The sequence below is a fragment of the Meriones unguiculatus genome, chromosome 4 (genome assembly GCF_030254825.1).
Source record: "Meriones unguiculatus strain TT.TT164.6M chromosome 4, Bangor_MerUng_6.1, whole genome shotgun sequence".
Classification (NCBI taxonomy): Eukaryota; Metazoa; Chordata; class Mammalia; order Rodentia; family Muridae; genus Meriones; species Meriones unguiculatus.
Window position 1 is genome coordinate 95944894 of NC_083352.1, and position 19357 is coordinate 95964250.

At 49.3% G+C, this 19357-nt stretch overlaps 1 long non-coding RNA gene across 1 annotated transcript; it reads left to right on the forward strand.

Annotated features, from left to right (window-relative positions):
* The first annotated feature begins 14600 nt into the window (after positions 1-14600).
* Positions 14601-17110, forward strand: LOC132653707 (uncharacterized). Its single transcript, XR_009591513.1, has 3 exons — positions 14601-14891; positions 15061-15140; positions 15785-17110. It is a non-coding gene; the product is annotated as an uncharacterized LOC132653707 (long non-coding RNA).
* Positions 17111-19357: the final 2247 nt, after the last annotated feature.

The following is a 19357-nucleotide window of genomic DNA, read 5'->3' on the forward strand; positions in this document are numbered from 1 at the left end:
CATGGAGGCTGGAGGATTAAGAGTTCAGGGCAGCCTGAGCTACGTTAGCCAGATCCTGTCTCAAAACGCAAAGCATGGGCTGGAGATGTCCGTGGGAAAGGACTTGCCCTACAAACGTGAAGGCCTGAATTCAAATCCACAGCAGCCACATGGAAAGCTGGGCATGACCTCCCCCCCCCCCCAGCCTTTGGGGTGGAAGCAGGCAGCTCTCAAGAGCCTGGCAGGCTAGCCAGAATGGTGAACTTCATGCTCAGTGAGAGACCCTGCTCAGAGCAGTGAGGCGGAGAGTGATGGAGGAGGATCTCGGCCGCCCTGTTCTACGTGTGTATACAGGCACACACTCTGTGTGTATTACAACATGTACCCTGTACACACACCAAAAAAATAATAACTTAAGAAGCAGAAGCAACTAAGATGTCTTTTGTCATTGGGTCTCGGCATCACTTCTGCTGTAGCCTGGTCCCCAACAAAAGCAGTCAGGTTGGAGGGAGGGAAAATAAACTCTTTTATGACTGTCCTGTGTATGTATTGTGACATGTCCACTGAATGGCATTTGGTACATTTGGGGAATTAAGCAGCCACCTTCCTAGTTTCGAAACATTCTTGTCATTTTATGTACGTGAAGCAATCACTCATGGCTCCCATTCTGTCCAGTCCCTGGCAACCAGTAATCCAATTTCTCCCTCTGTGACCTTACTTATTTTGAACATTTCATATAAAAGAAATCTTATGTGACCTTCTCTGTCTGGCCTCATTTAGCATAGCATCTTCAAGGTTCATCCAAGCTCTAGGACATATATATATATATACCATTCGCTCCCTCTTTTTGTCTGAATAATGCTCCACTGCGTTATCTGTCTGCACACTACAATATCTTTTTGTTTGTTTTTTTCCAGACAGGGTTTCTTTCTGTAGCCATGACTATCTTGGACTCACTTTGTAGACCAAGCTGGCCTTGAACTCACAGAGACCTGCCTGCCTCTGCCTCCCTGAGTGCTAGGATCAAAGGTGTGGGCCACCACGCCTGACTTACAGTATCTTTTTTCTTTCCTTTTTATTTTATTTGAAACATTACGTAGCCCTGGCTGCCCTGGAACTTGCTATATAGACCAGGCTGGCCTCAAACTCCCACAGTTCCATCTGCCTCTGCCTCCTGAGTGCTGGGATTGAAGGCATGTGCCACCACTACAATTTAATCACTACAATTTCTTTATCCATCTGTAAGTGGTCAGCTGTTTTGGATAGTCCTATAAACATTGGTGAACAATGTCTGTCTGAGTCCCTGTTTCAATTCTTTTAGGGATGGAATTATTGTTTTATAGTAATTCTTTGTTTAAGTTTTTGAGGCGACGCTAAACTTTTTCACAGCAGCTGTACCATTTTACACTCCCACTGACAGTGTTGGCATGGAGTGGACTGAATTCACATGTTGAGATCTGAATACCCATCTTGATCCTGTGAGGAGGTAGTGTTAGAATAATTAGGTCTCAAGCCTTCTTGAGTGGGATAAGTACCGTTAAGAAAAGACCTCAGTGGGACCTGGAGAGGTGGCTCAGTGGTTAAGAGCACTGACGACTCTTCCAAACGACCAGGGTTCAAATCCCAGCACCCACATGGCAGTTCAAAACTGTAACTCCAGTTCCTGTAATGTCATATATGCCTGTATGACACACACACACACACACACATATATATATATATATATATATATATATGTACATATGAAGGTAAAACACAAATCTAAAGAAAGGACCTCAGTGGCTAGGAGGTCCTCAGGAAGCAGACACAGGCAGATCTCTGTGAGTTCCAGGCCAGCCAGGGCTACATAGTAAGACCTTGTCTCAAACAAAGCGACCGTGGTGGGGCTGGAGAGATGGTCCAGGGCTGAGGAACTCCTCTTGCAGCTGTTGCGGAGGGCCTGTTCCAGTTCTCATACTGCAGCTCACAGCCATCTGTAACTCTGATTCCAGAGAGTCTGTCACAGGCACCAGGCTGATGCACAGACACAACCATATACACGAAATAAAATTTACAGAATGAAGGCTGGTGAGGCTACAGTGAGGTCCAATTCAGGAGCTGGCTCTCACCAGAACTGGGCCGAGCCTACACTTTCACCTCAGACTTTGTGCTTCCAGAGCTGGCAATCAATTTCCATCACGTCGAGGCCACCCCATCCAGTCCAGGCCACCCCATCCAGTCCATGAGCCATCCTGACTAAGATGACAGAATTGACCCCCATCGCTTAACTACCGCCATCTCCCCAACTTTTGGAGTCTTGAGACTAACTAATGAGCAATAACATTGAACTCTTTTTTAAAAAACATTTTATTTATTTGTGTGTGTTTGTGTCTGTGTTTTGGGGAGTGAGGCTTGCATGACATTGCATGCATGAGCCGGGCACGGTGGCGCACACCTGTAATCCCAGCACCCAGGGAGGCGGAGGCAGGCAGATCCTTGTGAGTTGAGTGTCCAGGATAGCCAGGGCTACACAGAGAAACACTGTCTCAGAACGAAAGGAAACAAGGCATTGCATGAATGTGGCCCTCAGAGACAACTGGCAGTTCTGTCTCCAAGGATCCAAGGATGACCTGCAATGTTAATAATAATGGCCTGCAGCTCGGGTCATTAGGCTTGGTCACGTCACAAGGACTTTACAAAGACTTTTACTCGCTGAACCATCTTGCCAGCCTTCTTTTAATTAAAAAAATATATATATTATTTATGTGTGTCTGTGGCACTGGGGAGGGGGAAGGAGGGAGCAGTGGTCGCCCTTAGAAGCCAGAAGACAGTAGTATTCTGACCGCTGAGCCCCATCTTTAATTTTCAAAAAGAGAGTTGGGACCGGGTGTGGTGGTGCTTGCCCTTACTCCCAGACACACAGGCTGAGCTCTCCTCATCCCACTGAGGGCTGGGATCGGTTTTGTTTTTGTTTTGAGACAGGGTCTCAGTGTTTAGTGCCATCTTGGCCAGCCTGGAGCTCCCTATATAAACTGGGCTGGCCAGTTAAACTCACCTGGATCTACCTTCTTCTGCCTCCTGAGTGCTGGGACCCATCCTTTCTCAGCTGAAGACAAGGAAGCCTGGGGGGGGGGCAGATGACTAGAGGAACTCAATCCTAGGTACAGAGTCAAGCCGGCGCTATAGATCAAATAAAAGATAAATGCTGTGTCGGAAGGTCTTAGGACTTATTCAGCAAATATTTATGGGATATTTCATGCTAATGCTAGCTAACATTATGTGGTATTAACCAAAGGCTAGGGCCTTTGCATGCTCCAGAAAAGTGAGCCATAATATAGATAAAGTAAGACAGTAAGATACAGTAAGAATTCTAAAATTCATCACCTCTTACACACCACCACTCAGACAAGATCTAGAACATTCTCAGCCCCCAGAATGTGCCTTTTCACATATGTTCTGTTTCATTTCCACAACATGGAAAGTATATGGTATTAGTGTTCCTAATGCCTACAGAAGGAAAGCCACATTGCAGACCACACTGGGTCAGCCTAAAGCATGGGGGAGCCATTTCCAGTCCCCCTGATATTCCCCCATCATTGGGCTGTGACTGGACTCTGGCCTTTGCAACCCCAAGGGCAAGAGCTAGGCATTCCTCCATGTTTCTGTGCCTGGGTGAAGGAAGATGGCGCCACCCCCCACCCTGTCAGGTACCAAGGCCATCCACCTGGCCTGGGAGTGATTCCAGAAGAGGCTGAACAGAAGGTGGGTGACCCAGCGAAGGCTGTTTCTTAACAGTAATGCTTAAGAAACAGCTGATCCCAGAGGATCAGCTTCTCCTGAGCCTAATTGGCCCTTGCTCCTGTCAAAAATGTTTTAGGCCACATTTTTGAGCATCCCTCCAAACAGCAAGGAAGATCCAGAATGTCCTAGAGGAGGCATGAGGTGTCACATCACCCCCATGTGTCAGCTCTGGCACCCTTCCGACCTCATCTGTCCTGTGCTACAGCTAAAGCTAGCCTCCTTTCGGTTCAGCCTCAGGGCCTTTGCACTCAGTGTTTTCACCATCTGGAACCTTCTGCCTCCTGGACCCCCCTTGTCTTATTGCATCTCAGCTCAAATGTCAACCTCTTCAAAGGGCTTTTCACCCTGGACAAACTGCCCTACTTCAAGCTGCCCCAGCCAGCCAGCACAGTGGGGCCTGGGTACAAATGTCAGCTCTACCTTTCAAAGGCTGTGTGACTTAGGAAAATTACTTAACCTCTCTCTGGTATTATTCCTGCAGGTATAAAATAAGGGTGCTGATAAAACCTTGAATCACATAGGGGTGTCACAAGGACTTACATTCTGGCCCACAGAACATGCTTTATAAAGATTTGGCTTTTTGGAGCAGAGCATTGTGACATATGACTGTGTTCCCCAACGCATTAAAAGGTGGAAGCGGGAACGTCCGGAGGTAAAAGTCATTCTCAGCAAGATACCGAGTTTGAAGCTAGCCTAGTCCACACGAGACCCTATCTCAACAACATTTAATTTCGCTCGCAAAGCCATTTTTCTCCAACCTGGAATTATTTTGGCCATTGAGTTGTTACTACTTGGTGTTCCTGTTTCCTCCAGTTAGAAGAGTCCCACGAGGACCGACACGGGTGCCGTCCGTTTTGTACAAAGCTGTCACCCCCAGTATACGGGACAGTACCTGGCATACAGGAGCAGGCCAGGCAGTGAGTGATTGTGCTTGCAGCGCAGCAGTCTGCGTCTGCGGTGGGCAGCCCCCTGGCTTGTGCCATTTCCTCTCCTTGGAGTTATCCCCCATGGGAGGGGGAGGGGACTGCCCGCAAGTGCTGGGCTCCATTCATCCCTCAACCACCCACCTCCTACCCCCAACAGCCACAGAGCTGGGGAACAAAAGTCTAGAGTCCCCTGGGTTAGAATCTCCCATTACTGTCCCACTGTTCAGCAACTGCGAAACAGAGTGGAAGGCTATCACCGTCTCACGGAGAGAGGGACACACAGAGTGAGAGTGACCCGGGAAGACAATTCCTTTTGGTAAAAATGGCGTGCAGCGCTGCAACCCCAACGGCCGAAGCGGCCTCTTTCACACGCATTGTGTGCTGGAGACTGTGTCTCATCCCATGGGCTGGAGCTCAATTTCATGATCTGACTCAGTTGACTGATGGGCACAAAGAAGATGGGGAGGGTAAGGCAGCCCTGGCCCTCGTAAGACCGGCAAACTAGCGTTGATAGAAATCATTTCTCTCTCGGAGGTCCAGATGTCTCTCCCAGAGGCCATTTCCTTCTTGGATCTGCCTCCTGAGGGAGCTTGTAGAGAGGTGGTAGATGAGGGACTGAAAGCAGTTTGCAGGCTGCTGCCCTTCTTTCCTGGGGGGTCAGGGGTCAGGGCAGCTGGGCTGCGTCAAGATCTAAGTTTCTTTTAAATGTGCATTTGTTTATTTTTCCTTATGTGAACTTGTACCTGCACCCTATGTGTGCAGGTGCCACAGAGGCCGGCAGGGGGCACTTTGTCTCCCAGAACTGGTATTAGAGACAGTTGTGAGCTGCTGATGTGGAAGCTAAGAACCAAACATGGCTCCTTTACAAGAGCAGCAAGTGCTCTTAACCACTGAGCCATCTCTTCAAGCCACCCCCATTCTAATCAGCGGGTGCTGCTCACCACAGCATACATGTGGAGGTCAGAGGACACCTTTCGGTTCTCGCCTTCCGCTGCAGGTTCTGGGGATCAAACTCTGGCTTATCCAGCAAGCGCCACTGCCCACTGAACGTTCTGAGTTGGAAACTTGGGACTTCTCTTTCTACATCATACAGCTGGGCTTGAGCAGCCTTTTGGTCCACTCCCCTGAGAAGGGAGGTGACCGAGTTAACTCACCCCCCCCCCCCAGAACTGACTGGGTAGATTCATAATAAAAATTGCCAGACACTGACTGCTTGTTCTCAACTACCCTGTGATTGTTGAGAACCCCCATTTTCCGGGTGAGGAAACAAGAGACTGGGAGTGGGAAGGTGGCCTGACCGGGGCTCCAGAGCCAGCAGTACAGCCTTTAATCCCAGGGCACTCAGGAGGAGGAGGCAGGCAGATCGCTGAGTTTGAAGCCAGCTTGGTCTATAGAGCTAGTTCCAGGACAGCCAGGGCTACACAGAGAAACCCTGTCTCAAAACAAAACAAACAGCAAAACCCAAAAGACTAAAAGAGAGAGGGAAGGAAGAGAGAGATTTCAAATCTCAGCAGCCTCACTTCAGAGCCCACAGGCTTCGCCATATGCTTCAGCACAGGGGGACACAGTCAGATGCATGCCAGCCCCTGGAGCTCTTCTAGCAGAGGCCCTGGGAAGACCAACTGATTAAGTTGGCACTGTTTTCTGGGACAGCAACCCCTTGTGGGGGCAAATAAATCTCTTGTTCATTGTCCTCAGCCTCCAATGCTCCAGGCAGTCTCTCTGCTGGATTTTTGGATTATTCCCACCTTGATTGGTTCCAGCTTCTCCTGCAGAAGCAGGAAGTTATTTTGGGGACTTGATGGCTCCCTCTGGCTGCCCATGACCCCCTCCCCCCCTTGCCCAGTTGCAAACACCTCTCCCTTACAGCACATGCTTTGCGTTCTGCCCCCTGTGGCTGTCAGTTCGGCCCAGAGCACCTGCTTTTCTGATCCCCCCAACCCCTTCTGTTCCCCAGACAGCTTCCCCTGTCCAGATCTTTCCTGATCTCTGGCCCCAGCCTACCCCAGAGCAATGACCTGCTCTCCAATTTCAGAATACTTCCCAAACAGAGCAAAAACCTCCCTGCTCCATTTGGTGAACCAATACTTTTGGCTGGCATCTACACTCCCTGTTCCAGCAAGAACTCAGTCCCCAATGTCACTCAGCCCCGGGAAGGAGCATTTAAAAATTCACGAGGATGAATTTTAGGTTATGAATATCTTACCACAGTTTATAAAAGTGCACTCAAGGAGGTGCAAGGACGCCTCCCCCCCATCCCCTGTGCCGCCACCACCACAGTCTTATGTCACAATGCGTGGGGCTGACGTCATAGGGACAGGGCGTGGGCTTTGCCTTAGCTGTCTGTTTCCCTCTGCTCCTGGCTCACCCAGCTCCCAGCTCCAAGCTCTGCCAGGGCCGCCTGCAGGCTTGCTTTTCAAAAATAACTCGAGTCTCTCACGGGGCTGCTTCCTGGGTGTCCCAGGGCTGTGTTAATCCCCTCAGCACAATGCTTCACCAGCTCTGACCCTGGCTGGGCTGGGAACAGCAGTGTGTGCCGGAGCAGGTCTCCGGGTTAAACCCACTGTTGTAGCCGCTGCCGTCAAGGAGGAAGGACAGCGAGTGTCCTCCTGTCCTCAGAGCTCACAGGCTGTACCATTGCCCGGGGCCCACACAGCACAGAAGCTTGCCCTTGGTATCCCATTTGCTTCTGTTTTCTTGTTTTTTTATAAATATCTACTTCCATCTAAAGTAGGGGATTTTTTTTTTTCATTTTATCTTCTTTCACTCCCTCTCCAGGGTCTTGTTTTTTCCCCCTCTGAGACAAGGCCTCACTATGTAGCCCTGGCTGGCTTGGAACTCACAGCAATCCACCTGCCTCAGTGTGAGTGTGCGCACAGTGCTCATGTGGCACTCCCAGGACAGCTTTCAGGAGTGAGTGCTCTCCTTCCACCTTTTAAAGTCCCTACTGGTCAGGCTTGCTGTCCTGCCCCTGTAGCCACTGAGCCATCCTGCCGGCCGGTCAGTGTGGAGGTCTGCAGGCCTCGCGCACAGAGCAGTGCCTGGGAGGCCAAGGATCCCTCCGGACCTAGAGTTGCAGGTGGTTGTGAGCTGGCCAACGTGGGAGCTTGGACCTGAGCTTGGGTCCCGTGGAAGAGCAGTTTGTGCTCTTAGCAGTCAGGCCTTGGGCCGTCTCTCCATGCTCGCTGCATATCCCTGTCTGGCCTGGGACTCTCCGAGATCCACCTGCCTCTAGCATCAGAGTGCTGGGTGCAGGTTGCCACGGCAGCTGGAGACAAGCGGGCTGTTAGCCCACAGAAAGCCCGCGGTAAGCACTCAGAGCAGGCTGGCTGATGCCATTACTCCTGTACCTTACCCGCAAAGGTTCTGGCTTCTAACAGCAGCCTCTGTTCCTTTACTTATGAGACATGGCCATGACACGCTTTGCTGCCAGGGCTGGCCTTGAACTCTCGGCACTATTGATCTTCCTGCCTCTGCCTCCCTGGCATCTGGGGCTAACACTGGGACCGTGCCAGCCTGAGCAATGACATGTGTTACCTTGCATCGTTTCAGTTTGGATTGAAATCAGAGTGATTGGTTTTTCGAGACAGGTTTGTTTGTTTTGTTTTTTTTTTTAAGATTTATTTGTTATGAATAGAGTGTTCTGTCTGCATAGGCCTCGGGAGTAGCTGGGCCGGTGTTTGCTTGAGGTTACGAATGGTTACGAGCCATCACCCGGCAGCTCCTGTTCTAAAGGCTTGACGGGGTGACGCCGGCTGTCCTGGAGGCTTTCCCAGGGCTGTTCATGAGTCCTCAGGACCCAGTGCTGGCCTCTATGGAAAAATCCAAGAGCAGTGTCTGGTGGGGCTTATCTCAAAACCTACGACTGTCATTTCCACAGTGCCCTACTAGTCACACAAGTGAGCCCTGCTCAGCAAGAAAGGTGTCACACGGGGCCATGAACGCCAGGTGTTGGGACCTGCCTAAGAGCTCCTTTGAAAAACTGAGCGCCTGGGTGCAATGGGCTCCTGCTGTAGCTCCAGCTAGCTGGAGGCTGAAGCAGGTCGCTTGAGCCCTGGAGTTTAGATAAAGCTGAGCTGTAAAACCAGACCCCCATCTCAAAAGCAAGGGCTGGGCACGGTGCTGCCAGCTTTTCATCTCAGCGAGGGGGTGGCAGAGGCAGGCAGCTCACTCTGAGTTTGAGGCCAGCCTCATCTACATATTGAGTTCCAGGTCAGCTAGTGCCTTCTTTTAGGCAAACTAACAGATAAATAAAAACCAGCCAGACATGGCAGCGCACTCTGGTAATCTCAGCACACAGCGGCAGGAGTTCAAGGCCATCCTCATCAATGTTCAGTTAAGTAAGGTTTTACATGTTGGCTGTGGTGGCGCACACTTTTAATGTTAGCACTCAGAAGGCAGATCTCTGAGTTCGAGACCAGCCTGCTCTACAGACTGTCTACAGGACAGCCAGGGCCACACAGAGAAACTCTGTCTCCATACACAAACGTTTTACAGACATGACAACTGGGCTAACCTCATGGTAATTTTTGAGTTTTTCCTGGTGACCTGGGCTGTGTCAGGATGACAATAAAAGTAACCAGAGGAGCCAGTGAGGCGATGTTGCAAAGGACCTAGGAACCCAGGTTGGGTTCCCAGCACTCACAACTCCAGTTCCAGGGGAGGGATCTGATGCCCTCTTCTGGCCTCTCTGGCACATGCACATAACACATAAAACTGAGTATTTTCTTAAAAAAAAAAAAAAAAAAAAAGAATAAAGCTATGAGATCCATGTATAACCCTTAGTATAACTCACATTTTGATTCTCCCAGGTAAGTGGCTGGTAGGTTATGAGCCCAGAGACAGATGTGTGTGTGCAGCTTTATCAGGAGCAGTCAGTATCGGCCTCGCCAATGCTGTATGCTTAGGAGGTTTGCTCCTCTGAGAGACTCATCCTAACATGTATGCACGGGTGTCTTACTTTGTTTTAATTTGTACTTCCGTGCCAGCTAACAATATTGAAACTGTTTCTTGGGCTTATTGGCCACTTTCGTGTTTTCTTTTGTGAAGCATTTGTTCAGTCATTTTGCCTGCTTTTTTTTTTTTTTTAAAAAAAAAAAAGTGATTTGGGCTGGAGAGACGGCTCCGAGGCTAAGAGCACACACACACACGGACAAACACTCACATACATAAAATAATAAACAAAAATGCATTATTTCTGTGTGTGTGTGCACACACCGCAGAGTAGGGGGACTGGGAGGGGCAGAGAATAACTTTGTGGAGTGGGTTCTCTCCTTCCACCTTTTCTTGGATGGGTTCCAGGAGCTGAACTCAGGGTGTCGGCCTCATGTGGCAAACACCCTTTACCCTCTGAGCCATCTTGCAGGCCCTGCCCCCTGTGGAAGTTTTTATTTTCCTTCTCTCAGTAATTAGATTTTTTGTTATTGTTGTTGTTGTTTTTGTTTATTGGGTTGTTTTGTTTTGTTTTGGTGTTTCCAGACAGGGTTTCTCTGTGTAGCCCTGGCTGTCCTGGAGCTCACTCTGTAGATCCGGCTAGCCTGGAACTCAAAGATCCCCCTGCCTCTGCCTCCCAAGTGCTGGGATTAAAGGTGTACACCACCACCACCTGGCGTAATTAAAATTCTTATTCTAAGTGTACAGTCTTTGTCATGCACGTATATTCATATATATATATAATGGATACTTTCTGTTAATCTTTATTGTCTTTTTAAAAAGATTTTTTTTTAAATTATGTGCAACTGTGTGTGTGTGTGTGTGTGTACCTGTGTTTGTGCGCCTGAATGCAGGTTCCTGTGGAGCCCAGAGATGTTGTGTGCCCTGGGGCTGGAGTTATAGCTAGTTTCCAGTCACCTGATGAGGATGCTGGGAACTGAACTCCGGTCCCCCGCAAGAGCAGCCGGTGCCCTTAACTGCTGAACTGTCTCCCTAATCTTTTTTTGTTTTTTGTTTTCCTTGAGGCAGGATCTCACTATATAATAGGGGTGGCTTTGAATCCCTGATCCTCCTGCCTCAGTCTCCCAAGTATTGGGATTTCAGGCACATGTCACTCCGCCTGGTAAAAACATGTTTTTGAGGTTCATCTGCATTTCACCATATATCGGCATTCAGTTCCTTTCCATAGCTGATCTCTGTATGGATAGACCATGAGTTCTTTACCCAGCTGCTTAGCCATTCCAATTTGTTTGCAGAATCTTGTGATTGTAATTCGCACTTCGTTATCTAGACATTTGAGCATCTTTGCATGTTGTTACTGGCTATTAGCATATCTTCTTTTGTAAAGTTTTATTCAACTTGCTTTTATTAAAATTTTAATTGATTTTTGACAACTTCAAACTTCACACACACACACACACACACACACACACATATATATATATATATAATCTGCCTTGATTATATCCACTTGCTACTTTAGAAGCCCTGATACACCCCCTTTTCAGTTTACCTCTGGATCTAGCCTGCCCTTTTTTTTTTTCCTTCCTTCTTCTTTCTTCTTCTTCCTCTTCTTCTTCTTCTTTTTCTTTTTTTTTAATAATCTCGGACTCTAGTTTGTCTCTCTTCCATTTTGTACTAGTGATGGAACCAAGGCTTTGCAAGTAACTCTGACTAACCTGACGCCCAGATACAGCCCCAGGCCCTATTGTGTGTGGGGTCTTTACGAGCATAATTGGCTCTGTTGGGAGAGCAGGCCTTGTTTATCCGTGAAAGCAATTGCAGCCTTGTTCGGTCCGGATTTCTGCTCACCTTGCGGCCCTGTGAGGCCCTTGCTCATTATCTCTAGACTAATCTCAGTGTCAGTAGGTGGGTGCTGTTAGCAGATTAGATGGGGCTTAATCTGGGAAGGCTTCTGGGAAGAAGCAGCTTCTGTGCTGAGCGGTTCCTTGTGCTCACTTCCATCTCAAGTGTATGTTGACAACCTCTACCTCTCCTCGGCATCTAAACAGGGAGGGATGAGGAGAGCTTGGACTTGAACTCAGACCCACGTACAGAAACCTCTGCCTCTCCGAGCCTGGCTCCAGATTAGGGCTCAGTCTTTCCTGCTTTTGCCCCCTTCCCTGACACCTCTACGGGATGGGTGACAGGAGAGCTGCGCTAGACAGCACGGGAAGGATGCTCTCCGCCCGCAGGGGCCGACCCTGCAAGCCCCCAGCCCCGGGCCCTCCTCCTCCTGCAGCCCCTGAGTCGGGGCTCAGCCGGAATCTGTGGGGAAAGGAGCGGGATTTCGGCTAAATATAAATCAGGCTGTTCCAGAATCCAAATAGAACAAAGGAGCAGGGTGTTAAGTTGATTTTTATAAATAAAGAGAGAGGGAGTGAGAGAATATTTTTTCGAGATGTTTAATAAAATCGCCTTGTGAAGAGGCAGGAAAATCACTGGGCTGCGGTGGGAGGGTTCGGAGGAGGACGGGAGGGAGGAGAGAGTGGGGGATGCGCCTTCCTGCTGCCGGGATCCATCCCCATCCTGCCGTCAGGGAGGGGCGGTGGTGGAGACTGCGCGGGAGGGGAGGGGAGGGTAGCTCGGGGAGGGTCCCCTAAGGAGGAGGAGAGCAGTGAGGAAAATCGCCAGTCCTAACGGTTACCCTTTGCTGAGCGCCTGCTGGATACTGTACGCCTGTCTCCTCTCCCCCTCCCCCACACGGCAGCGTCCGGGCTGTGCGTACACCCGGGCGTGCTCTGACTTCACTTCTTCCCTTTCTCCCTTCCTCTTCGCCCCTGGCACCCCAGCTCCATGCACCAAAGGTCACCCAGGGCTCAGAATAAATGGCACTTTTTTAAAAAAAATCTGTCTATCAATCATCCATCTATTTATTTATTTATTTATTTATTTTTGAGTCAGGTTTCTTTCTCTATGTAGAGCTGGCTATCCTAGAACTCACGGTGTAGGCCAGGCTGGCCCCGAACTCACAGAGGTCCAGCCACTTCTGCGTGCTGGGATGGAAGGTGTGCACCACCGCGCTCTGGCTCAAATGTCACTTTCACCCCGATCACCCTATTTTTAAAAAAGGCCCGTCCTCTAGCAGCGCGCATCACACTCCCTTGTCCTGAGGTCTTCATTAACACAGCCCTTGTGAAACCATCTGCTTGCCTACTATGTCTCTGCATGTCCCCTCACCAAAATAAAAGTCCCCAAAAGACAGAGGCTGTGGTCACCTACTGCAAAGCCCCTGGTCCTGTGCCATATCATAGAAATCACTTAATACGTGCTTTCACAAAGCCCAGAGAGATGAAGGGGCTAGCCCAAAGGTCACACAGCTAGGAAAGGACAGGCCAGCTGAGAACCCAGCTTCATCGGACACCCCAAATGTTTATCCTTTGTACTATGCCAGGCCTCTGATACAGTGGAGGGAATTTAAGGTTAGGAACTTGGAGAATGGAAAGGGCAATGAGCAGACATAACCCTGAATAGCAAAGGGTGTGGGGAGCAGTGGGGCCAAATGCTCACCTAGACATTTCTCCTTAAATAACGTACATGGGCCAGGCTTGGTGGTGCATGACTCTAATCCTAATACTTGGGGGGCAGGGGCAGGCAGAGCTCTGTGAGTTTGAGGCCAGCCTGGTGTACAGAGTGAGCTCCAGGACAGCCAGAGTGAAGGAAGGAAGGAGAGAGAGAGAGAGAGAGAGAGAAGAAAGAAAGAAAAAAGAAAGAAAGAAAGAAAGAAAAAGAAAGAAAGAAAGAAAGAAAGAAAGAAAGAAAGAAAGAAAGAAAGAAAGAGAAAGAAAGAAAGAAAGACTTTGACATTTCTGGCCTCCGAGGGCACCTGCTTTCACATAGGTGCACACACACACCACAAATAAAAATAACTAAATATAATCTAAAAATATAAACAAATGATAAACATTTCTTTAAGAATTTTGGGGCAAGGTCTCACCGTGTGCCTGTGAGATCTCCCACTTCTGCCTTCTAAGCGCTGGGACTGGAGGCACAAGCCAGTGTGCCTGAATCAGTCGTCGTCGTGGGGAGCCTGGGGTAGCTCCGTTGGTAGCAGCCTTGCCTGGCATGCTGCTATCCCATTACCACATAGGCCAGGCAAGGCTGCACCCACCCATCGTCCCAGTTCCCTGGAGGTAGAGGCAGGAAGATCAGAGATTCGAAGTCATCCTCATCTGCATAGTGAGTTCCCGGCCAGCCTTGAACTTGGCTATAAGCAAGTCTAAAAACAAAACGAGAAAGCCCCACCTCTGGGGGGAAGCTGCAGGGCAAAGGCAGGTAGCAGGTAGCAGGGCGCGTCTTGATGCGCTCAGCAGGGAGGCAGAGACTACCCGCTCCTTGTGTGAGCTTTCATTTTGCTTCCACACACGGCATCTGCTTGTGTCCTTGGGCCCCTGGCAAGATGACTGTGTCTTCTGCCGACTAAGATTCCGCCATATGGAGTACAGGGTGGCCTTGGATAAGACACATGGTTCTCTCCCAGACTCGGTTTCCAGGTTCCTGTGCGTGACGGACTGCGAAACTCAGTTCTGAAGACTGGAGATTTTAGAGCTCAGGGCCTCGTGCTTCAAAGTCTTGGCGGGTGTGACCGGGTCGGTGGAAGCGGTTGTCTTCTTGTCACTTACCTCTGGATTGTCATACCGTCGCGCACAGGGGCTGTTGCTCCATCCACTGAGCAGCTACTGCCTGCCGAGGCCGGGGCTGCACAGTGGATTCTCTTCATACACTACTTCAGAGCAGGTAAGGTCGTCGTCACCAACGTCATCACCAACATCGTCATCATCGTCATCATCATCATCGTCATCATCGTCATCATCATCCTCTGTATCTCCATGTTAGGAAGGAGGCGTCCATGAGTGCAGTGAAGGTCACAGGGTTGCACGAACTGGCAGAGCGGGGCTTCTGGGATGGCTCCGTGACAAAAGGTGCTTACCACCAATCCTGAGGACCTGGGTTCGATCCTACATGAACCTACATCGTGGAAGGAGAGAAATGACTCTTGAAAATTGTCCTCTGACCTGTACATGTGCACTGTGATATGAGACTATGCTCACACACACACACACACACTACTAAATGCCATTAAAAAAAAAAAGAATTCAAAGAGTTTGGCCTGAAATCTGGGTAGGATCCACTATAGAACTAGAGCCAAAATATTATACAACCCTGTGCCTCAGATCTCACGAGACAGTGGGCTTCCTGACCTGAAAGAAGGAAGAAGTGCAGGGGAGCAGAAAGGGTCAGAGTTGGAAGCAGAGCCCCTGCTTTGGTTACGTGGTAAGGAGGGGGTGTCTCGGGGTACCTGAGGGCCATCCGAGAACAGCAGCACTGCAGCCGGAGGAGGGAGGGGGGCCGTGGTGAGGGTGGTCTGTGGTTCCGCGCGGCTCTGACTCACGGAGCAGCTCAGTTCGCTTCCGCCACAGGGGATGCTATTTATAAACTGCAGGTTCACGGAGCCTTCGGAGTGCAGAGCCCTGCAGCTACCTGGGGCCATTCTTCTGGCTTCAGGGAGGCGTGGGCAAGAAGGTCAGTGCTGAGAATCCTTCATTCCTGCTCTGTGCTTTGTAATCAGCATAGAACCCACAATCACTGCCAGGGTCACTCTGTGGTGTAGTGTACCGGGCAGGCGGCTCTACGTGGCATGAATGGATGGAGGCATGAATGGATGGATAAATGGATGGATGGAGGCATGAATGGATGGATAAATGGATGGATGGAAATGGCATCTGCCTTTTTTTTACTTGGTTAGATTATATCAGTTCTCTCCCCTAGCTTTGCCACTGGTTTTTCTATCTTATTCGAGGCCAAAGACTTTATTTTCTGTTTTAGAAAAGGTCTCAGCCAGGCAGTGGCGGCTCATGCCTTTAGTCCCAGCACTTGGGAGGCAGAGGCAGGCAGATGTCTCTGGTCTCTAGAATAAGTTCCGGGACAGCCAGAGCTATTACACAGAGAAACCCTGTCTTGGAAAAAAAGTGTCACTGTGTAGCCCAGGCTGGCTGTGAACTCACAAAGATCCCCCAGTGCTGGGGTTAACGGCGTGCTCTACTATGGCCAGCCACGGAGCCAGGGTCTTTAAGGTGTCTACAAGGTGCTTATCTGGCCTCCTCCTGCCCTCTCCCTTCCACCCTCCTCATCACCCTCTGCTTCAGTGACCTCTTTGTTTCTCCTAGGAACACATCATGGCCTCATGCTTTGACCTAGTTCCTCATTCAAGGACATTGTCCCTCCAGAGACCGGGATGTTTCCCTCCATGGCCTCCTTCGGGTCTTCACTCGGTTGGCAGCTTCTTCATGAGGCCTTCCATGATCCTTCTACACCTCATCCCTCCCGGCAATGGCAATGCACACCCCATTCTCTCAGCCTCCACTCACTATTGTACTGCGTTCCGCACCGTGTGTATGGGGTTCCCCTGGATGCAGTTCCGAGAGCGGCCAGAAGAGGGCACAAGACCCCGGGACTGGAGTTAACAGACACTTGTGGGCTGCCCTGTTGGTTCCGGGGTAATGAGTAGGAGTCCTCTGAAAGAGCAGCCGGTGTTTTTAAACACAGAGCAGTCGCTCCAGCCCCTGATTTACCCTCCTTTAAAAGTTTCATATGTGAGCCGGGTGCGGTGGCCTAGGCCTTTATCCCAGCACTCAGGGAGGTAGGGGCAGGCATATCACTGTGAGTTCAAGGCCAGCCTGGTCTACAAAGCGAATCCAGGACAGCCAAGGCTGCTACACAGAGAAACCTTGTCTCAAAGACAAACAAACAAAAATGGCGTGTATGTTTCTATCTGTGGTGTGTGTATATGTTTCTGTATGTTTGTGTGCATGCACACCCATGTGGGGCGGGGTCTTCATCTGGTGTCTTCCTTGATAGCACTCCACATTATTATTATTATTATTATTATTATTATTATTATTATTATTATTTTGTTTTTCAAGACAGGGTTTCCCAGCTGTCCTGGAACTCACTCTGTAGACCAGGCTGGCTTTGAACTTACAGAAATCTGCCTGCCTCTGCCTCCCAAGAGCTGGGGTTCAAGCCCTGTGGCACTACTGCCCAGCTTTATTTAATTTTTGAGACGAGATTTTTCACTGTGCTTGGAGCGCACTGATCGGCTAGGCTTTATGGCTAATTAGCTGCAGGAGCCTTCTGTCATTACCCACGCAGATTCGTACATAAATATGGAGCCTTAATTGAGAAAAGGCCTCCGTAAGATCAGGCTGTGGGCAAGCCTGTAGGGCATTTTTTTAATTAGTGGTTGATGGGGGAGGGCCCAGCCCTTTGTGGGTGAGGCCACCCCTGGGCTGCTGGTCCTGGGTTCTATTTAGAAAGCAGGCTGAGCGAGCCAGGGGGAGCAAGCCAGTGAGCAGCGCCCTCCATGGCCTCCGCATCAGCTCCTGCCTCCAGGTTCCTGCCCTGTTTGAGTTCCTGTCCTGCCTTCTTTCCATGATGAACCGTAATGTGGAAGTGTAAGCCAAATAAACCCTTTCCTCCCCAGGTTGCCTTTGTCATGGTGTCTCATCACAGCCAGAGTGACCCTTACTAGGACAAAACTCCATATCAGGAGAGTGGGGTTTTGCTGTGACAGACCTGACCATCTGTCTTTGGGAGGACTGTGGAGGGGCTTTGGGATTCTGGGTGAGAAAAATCATGGCGTGTTCAAAGTTGGGTGAGCTGTTCCTGTGGGAGCCTAGAGGAAAACAGTGTTGAGAGCAACACAGATGGTGGAGGCCTGGCTTGTGGAGTTCCAGAGGAAAGTTTGTGAGTTCCTTAAAGGTTACTGGGGCCGTTGCATATTTGTTGTCTTGAATTAAGGTTCTGTGGTTGTGGCCAGCTGGGGCTGAAGGGTCAGCGGTGTTGAACAAGAGCCCCGCACCACGGAAGTGAAACCTTTGCTTTATTGAGACGATTGATGGTGGTCAGCTGGAGCTGAGAGGCCAGCATCAGTGGGGCGAAGCCCTCTGGTTGGCACACAGAAGCTGCGCTCCAGAGGCTGCCAGGATTGCACCTCCTGCTGGCAGCCAAACTTAGCAGTATAAATGTTACCCAGGAGGTACTGGTTTTGAGGGCATGAAGGGGTCAAGGAGAGCAGCTGAGGCTTGGCACTGTGAGAGGCCAGGAGAGGCCACTGGTGAAGGCGCAGGATTGATGGGTTCGTGGCAAGAAGTTGAGGCTTGGCTCCATGAAGAGAGCCCAGGAGAGGCCACTGGTGAAAGTGCAGCCCAGTTGCAGCAGACCCCAGCGTTTTGGAGATGCCAGTACCTCGGGATGACCACCATGAACAGCAGCAGCTGTAGCGGAGAAGACAACCGGTGTGCCGCAGAGGGCAGAGCCAAGGAAGTGACCCAGGCCCCTTAAAATAAGCTCCCAGATAATTGTGATGAAATTAACATTGTGGTATTGTTGGAGTTATTTACATGATTGGAGTTTGGTTTTGCTTTAAATTGCTTTGAAGTATGTCTGTGCACTATATGAGTTCCTGACAAAGGCCAGGAGAGGGCATCTGATCCCCTGGACCTGAAATCACAAATGTTTGTGAGCAGTCATGTGGGTGCTGGGAATTGAACCCGGGTGCTCTGGAAGAACAGCCAGTGCTCTTAACTGCTGAGCCATCTCTCCAGTCCCAGTTTTGCTTTGAATTTATGTGGCTGTCCCTTGGTTCTTTGCTTTTGAAATAAAATATTTTGCTTATTTCTTTTTTTTTTTTTTTAATTTTATAGGAGCCTGCAGTTGAGAGACTTTTGATTTTGAAAGAGACTTTGGATTTTTTTTTTTTTAAAGAACTGAACTTTTAATGTGTTTGAATTTGTAGGGACCGTGGATCTTTTAAGGTGATTTATGTTTTTAATGTGAAATCTTGCAGATAAGAAAGAAAAGGTTGGAGCTTAATAATGATGTGTTTGTGTGTCAAGATGACAAGGGGTCAGTTATGCTGGTTAGTTCTATGCCAACTGACAAAAGCTGGAGGCACTGGAGAAGAACGAGAAAGCCTCAATTGAGAGAAAGCCTCCATGACATCTGGCTGTAGGCAAGCCGGTAGGTCATTTTATTAATTAGTGATCATAGTTTTCTTTTTTGTTTGTTTGTTAGTTTTTTTTTTTTCAAGAAAGGGTTTCTCTCTGTAGACTTGGCTGTCCTGGACTCCATTTGTAAACCAGGCTTAGCCTCAAACTCACAGAGATCCACCTGTGTCTGCCTCCCAAGTGCTAGGATTAAAGGTTTGCACCACCACCGTTAGGCATAAAAATAATTTTTAAAAGTTAATTAAAAAAAATATTTATTATGTATACAATATCTGCATGTGTGCCTTCACATCAGAAGAGGGCACCAGATCTCATTGTAGATGGTTGTGAGACACCGTGTGGTTGCTGGGAATTGAACTCAGGACCTCTGGAAGAGCTCTTAACCTCTGAGCCATGGTTCCAGCCCTTAAAAGTTAATTTTTATAAGTAATTAAAAGCAGCCAATTGCAGTGAGAATTTAAAACAAACAAACAACAAACAAAAAAACCCCACAGAAATGTTATGGGAATACATTCCCAGGTGTGGGATGTGGGGCTGCTTCAGATTGTCCACAGCAGCTGATTATGATTTGTCTCATGCTGTGACAAGGGCATGATTTTGCCAGCCGAGCACAGTTTATGTTTGGAATTCTGGGGGCACTTCAGAGAGCATATAAATGACAGATCCCCAAGAGGGCCAGCTGCTGCTGCCCCTGCTGCTGTTACTGGTTGCTGTTTGCTCCTGCTGCTGTTG